The sequence below is a fragment of the Carlito syrichta genome, unplaced genomic scaffold (genome assembly GCF_000164805.1).
Source record: "Carlito syrichta isolate Samal-C Ts95f unplaced genomic scaffold, Tarsius_syrichta-2.0.1 Scaffold287397, whole genome shotgun sequence".
NCBI lineage: Eukaryota > Metazoa > Chordata > Mammalia > Primates > Tarsiidae > Carlito > Carlito syrichta.
Window position 1 is genome coordinate 90063 of NW_007231493.1, and position 5687 is coordinate 95749.

The 5687-nt window shown below is 42.4% G+C and overlaps 1 pseudogene; it reads left to right on the forward strand.

Moving 5' to 3' along the window:
- The first annotated feature begins 1239 nt into the window (after nt 1-1239).
- LOC103254731 lies at nt 1240-1604 on the forward strand (annotated as a pseudogene).
- Nucleotides 1605-5687: the final 4083 nt, after the last annotated feature.

Here is a 5687-nt window from a genome sequence, read left to right on the forward strand (position 1 = left end):
AATGAAAGGTGAAAAGAGTCAAGCAGGAAAGAGATTGACTAATGAAATAAGATAAAATAAGTTAAAAAGCAATAAGTAAATTCTTAATGAGAAGAATAGATTATAATTATTAGTAAACTCATATTTTATTGTTTTTAGTGAACGATTTCAAAGTGGCAGATTTAGTTAGAAGAGGAAATTCCAAAATATTTTCTGAAGAACCTCAAATGCTCTGTGGAAAATTGTTCCATTCCCACATAGTTTGGGGAAACCATTCCTTGCTTTGAGATTGGTGTTGCATATTACCATATTATCTAAAAAAAAAGTTACAGTATGAACTTTTTTTTTACCTTCAGTTCTGTATGTCCCACACTTCATTACAGCAGAGCATATTTTTGTTGCTGATTTTTCTTGGCCCTAGTCTTTTGCAAAACAATCTTGGAAATGCTGAAATGAGAGAAAAACAAAGTAGATCATTTGACCGGGCATGGTAGTTTATGCCTGTAATTCCAGCACTTTGGGTAGCCAAGGCAGGAGGATTGTTGAGGCCTGGAGTTTGAGACCAGCCTAGAAAAGATAGTGAGACCCCCATCTCTACAAAAATAAAAAATTTAAAATTAAAAAGGAAAAGTAGATCATTAAAGTTACATATAATATAAAATATCACAAGTGGCAATTATTCTTTAACCATATGCCAAGCAACATTTAAAAACCTATAAGTGTAAGTGTGATCTTACTATTTGTGCAACGTTATTCATCCAATACCACTTTCTTGAAGTAACAAGTATATTACTTATGATTTTACTTAATATTTTTCTGAAATCCACTCACTACAATTTTTCCTTTTTTTTTTTTTTCCTTTTTGAGTTGGAGTCTCACTCTGTTGCCCAGGCTGGAGTAACAGTGACGTGCTTACAGTCGTCGCAGCCTTGACCTGCTGGGCTTAGGCAATCCTTCCACCTCAGCCTTCCAAGTAGCTGGAACTACAGGAGTGTGCCACCACACCCAGTTAATTTTTTTATTTATTGTAGAGACAAGGTCTCGCCACGTTGCCCACGTTAGTCTCGAACCCATGGGCTCAGGCAATTCTCCCACCTCTGCCTCCCAAAGTGCTGGTATTACAGGCATGAGCACCCATACCTGGCCAATTTTTCATATAAAAAAAAGGAGAGAGTTTTTTCAGTAAGGAATCTAAGAAACAATAATTAGAAAATGGGGGGCAGTAGCATTAGGAGCTTGGAGTTCATACAGTCCTGTGTGATGGCGTCTCGGTACAACAGGGCCATCACTGTTTTCTCCCCAGATGGATACCTTTTCCAGGTGGAATATGCCCAGGAAGCAGTGAAGAAAGGATCCACTACAGTTGGAATTCGTGGTACCAATATAGTTGTGCTCGAGGTAGAAAAAAACTTGTTGCCAAGCTTCAAGATGAAAGAACTGTGAGGAAAATCTGTGCCCTTGATGATCATGTCTACATGGCTTTTGCAGGACTGACTGCTGATGCTAGAGTAGTACTAAATAGAGCCCGTGCGCAGTGTCAGAGCCATAAGCTCACAGTTGAGGACCCAGTTACCGTAGAATATATAACTTGCTTCATAGCAACTTTAAAGCAGGTACTCAAGTAGTTAAGAGTGTGCCTACAGGAGCCAGAACTTGAAAGTTTGAATCCTGGCTTTGCTACTTCTTAGTTAGTGCCTTGAGCAAACTAGTTGGTCTACTTTAACTTCAATTTTCTTATTTATAAAATGAGTATTACATTAATACATACTTTAGTAACTTGCATTATGGAATAAATGATTTAATACAAAAAAAGAAAATGGGGGGAATCAGAAACAAATAGTTTCAGGCTGTACTACTTTAAGTCCATTTAGAGATCCTGTGTACAAAAAGATTGTTGCCCACTTCCCAATGTACTTTGTAAACTAGTCAACTTCAAATTAAGCATAATAAATTCTGAATCTTCACATAATGACTACTTTGACACTTGCATTGAATATCAAATTATTTTTTAAAATTCCTTTTCCCTCTCTCCCTCTTCTCCTCCACCTCTTTCTCCCTTTCTCCTTCCCTTGTTTCTTCCCTTAGCACAAGTTTAGAATGTTTACTGGAAAAATAAATCATAGAAACAAAGATAATCTTTATGGAATCAAATAAGAGACAGATAATAAGACTGGATTCAGAATTGTCTATACACACTGACATCTAGGAAGCCTTGGGTAGCCTTAATAACAACATGGTCAGAGGACAGGCAGAAGATAGCATCACCCTAAACAGACAGTGAATCAGTCAGGGTGACAGGCAAGGTTATGGCTTTAGTGTGGGACTAGGGGGAGAGGAGCGCATCCCACCTGGTTTTCACAGCCCTGCCACTAAGAGATGACTTACAAATCCATGAACCCCTGCTGCCCCTACCCCACCCCACCTCCACCCCACTAGCCCTACATTCTGCCCCATGATTTCTCCATTTCTCCTCCACTTTAGTCTCTACTGACAACAACTCCTATGAGTCCAGGACCAAGACACACATACACACACACACACACACACACACACACACACACACACACACAATTTCTCTGCCAGGCATTCAATAGTTTTGTCACATTTAGAAAGTCTTCCCCCTGCATCTGCCCAACCCTCTCTCAGGTGCTCTGGTATTTGGAGACTGCTGGGGGCCCCATAAAGCCCAATTATCTGAGTAAACTTCTAGTGCCAGCTAGTGCCTCTCCTACAGAATACCACCACTAGAGCCTGATCAAACTTTGGTTTGAGCCAGAGTGAGGCTCACAGTTCTAAAGGTCTTCTATACCTGTAGGTCTGACTCCTCAGAAGGTCAAGTCCAACCTACACATTTTAGAAGATTCTCCATACACCTAAAGGGAGGACCATAGGCTGTTACATGACCATAGGTAGTTACATGACTGCAAAATCCATGTGGCCTATAGAATTTAGAAACCCTCAATCTTCCCCTGACTGAGAGAGCAGAGCCTAACAAGCGACCTTGGGTTGGCCCATGACCACAAGATTCACATGGTCATAGGTCAGCAGGTCACCTAATTGACTTATATGACCACATGATGGTGAGGGCCACAGAGAGTAGGATCCACAAGACCCACAGTGTTAGGAGCCTACAATATTTACATGACCAGAGGTCTCAGCCCACCACATAACTACAGTAGAGGCACATGACCATACAAAAATACATAACCATAGTATTCATATGACCAACAGTGATGTGGTGCCAATATGACTTTGAAGGGAAGATAGGGGCCTGTGACTTGAAGGTTAGTGGCCACATGATTGATAATTTAGGAACCTACTATGGTCATGTGACCTGTAGGGCCAGGCTTGTTGCATGGCATTTGGGTCAACAGTGCTGCAATATTCCCTTGACTCACGACATTAGGAGCCAAATGTGTGCATTTGTCTGAAAGGGTCTTTGTGATAGGCATGGTTCATGGGACCACCCTGTCCACGAAACCTGGAGATTTCAGACTACTTTCATTACTGGGCTCTCTAGTGATTATGGTGATTCCAGATGACCTTCCATTGTACACGAGCTTGGGCTTTAGATGCCTACATTCCTCTTTAATGTGCTAATTTTATGCTTTCCCCCTAAGTACATGTGAAATTTAATACATAGCAAATTAATACATAAGAATAAAATAGATTCTCCCTAAAACTATAACCATTCTCTGGAAAGTACTACAAGAGTCTGAACAGTGCATACAGTTAAGTGTTGTCGACTTAATTACAGGCAGAATTAAAGGAAATTGAAGTAAGACTCAAAAGCCAGCTTTCATTAATTATTAATTTGGAAAAAAATGTGTATAGTGATTACTATGTGCCAGGCACGTTAAATTCATCTGTGGCAACTCTATCATTATTTCAATTTTACATACGGGGAAGTTGAAGCACAGAGGTGTTAAGTCACTTGCTTAAAAGTTTAAGAGGCCATAGAGCATATAAGTAATGAAGCCAGGATTTATCCCTGGATGGACTGTCTTCAGACTCTGTATTCTGATCACCCACAGGTTCCCCAAAGAAAATTAATATTAATTCAGACTCACTAATTAAGACTAACTGGAAAGCCAGTATCAGTTACTGAGAATCAGAGATCAAGAAAAACCTCTTTGGTCGGATTTGGTGGCTCAGCCTGTAACCCCAGCACTTTGGGAGGCTGAGGTGAGTGGATTGCCTGAGCCTGCAGGTTCGAGACCCTCCTGGGCAACTTGGCACAACCTCATCTTTACAATAAATCAAAAATTAGCCAGGTATCGTAGCACGTGCCTGTAGTTCCAGGTACTTGTAAGGCTGAGGTGGAAGGATCACTGGAGCCCAGCAGGTCGAGGCTGCAGTGGCTGGGAGTAGCCACTGCACTACAGTCTGGGTGACAGAGTGAGACTCCAACTCAAAAAAAAAAAAAAGAAAAGAAAAGAAAAAAGAAAAACCTCTTTAAAATGCTATTTAAATAATTTCAAGTTCTATCAGTAATTGGAACCAAACACAATTGCACCTAATTAAGGATCACAGCAAATGTATAAACATTTTTATTAGTATATATTTATTTATAAAATGTAGTATCAAATGCTAGATGTTAGTTGAGAATAGTACTTGTTTTAAAAAAAACAAACACGGAGGGTTGGGAAGATGGCAGCTGAGTCAGTCAGACTATGCGAGTCCTGGTGCAAGTGAGTAAGTATATGGAAAATTTTGTGTACATGCCGGTGACTGAGTGGGCATGTGAGTGGCTGATTGAGTGAGGGCTGGGGAGCTGGTGGCCAGGGCTTTCCCAGTGCAGTGGTGGGTGCTGCAGTGCTGGACTTGGACACTAGTTATTCCCAGGATGCAGAAGTTGAGTGACATTTTTTTTTAATCAACAAAACCCTTCCTGGGAAGAAAATGCTGGGAGAGATTGTCTAAGTGGGGTTTCATGAGCAAGTGGCCAGGGCCCTGGTGCAATAGTTGTGCTGCAGCTTCTCTCCTTGGTCCCTGGCTCTTCCCAGGTTGCAGAAGCTGAGCCATTTTTTTTAAATGGACAAATCCTTTCCTGTGAAGAAGCAATGGGGAGAGACTACTGCCCCAAGCTGTGCCTCACCACTGCAGCAGGAGAGACTGCCGGCTCCAGACTTTGCCTTACCACTTCAGTGCCTGGCTGGGCACTGGCAGCAGGGGCTGCCAAGGGAGACTAGAGGCAGAGTCTCACTTAAGAGGACAAGAGAGGCACCCTGTCACCATCTTGAAGGCAGGACAGGAAAGTACTCTGACTTGCTCACCACGGAGCAACAGACCCTATCTCTGTGACTGGCAGGTTATGACCCAGAGGAAATATTCTGAAAGCACAAACTTCAGAGGGCCCTGACAAGTGCTGAGTCCCAGGTGCCCCACCCCCTATCCTGATCCAACTGCAGGACAAAGGATGTGGCCAGAAAAGGATGAGGAAGAGTTCCAAAGAGATCAGTGGTGAGTCTGGGGCTGACCCAAACCCCCTTCTCCACAGCAATCCTCTGAATGTCAGACACACATAATTGGGCCGCAATTGAGAGGGACAAACCCAGGTGGAGCCTGGACGTCAGTTGCAATAGAAGAACTCCATTCCAGGATAGGCCTGGCTGGGGAACCTCCTGTGAGTATATACCTGGGGAAGAGACAATCCTGCACCTCCCCATCAGAGGAGATCTCCCTGACCATCCAAGAGTGGGAGGGGA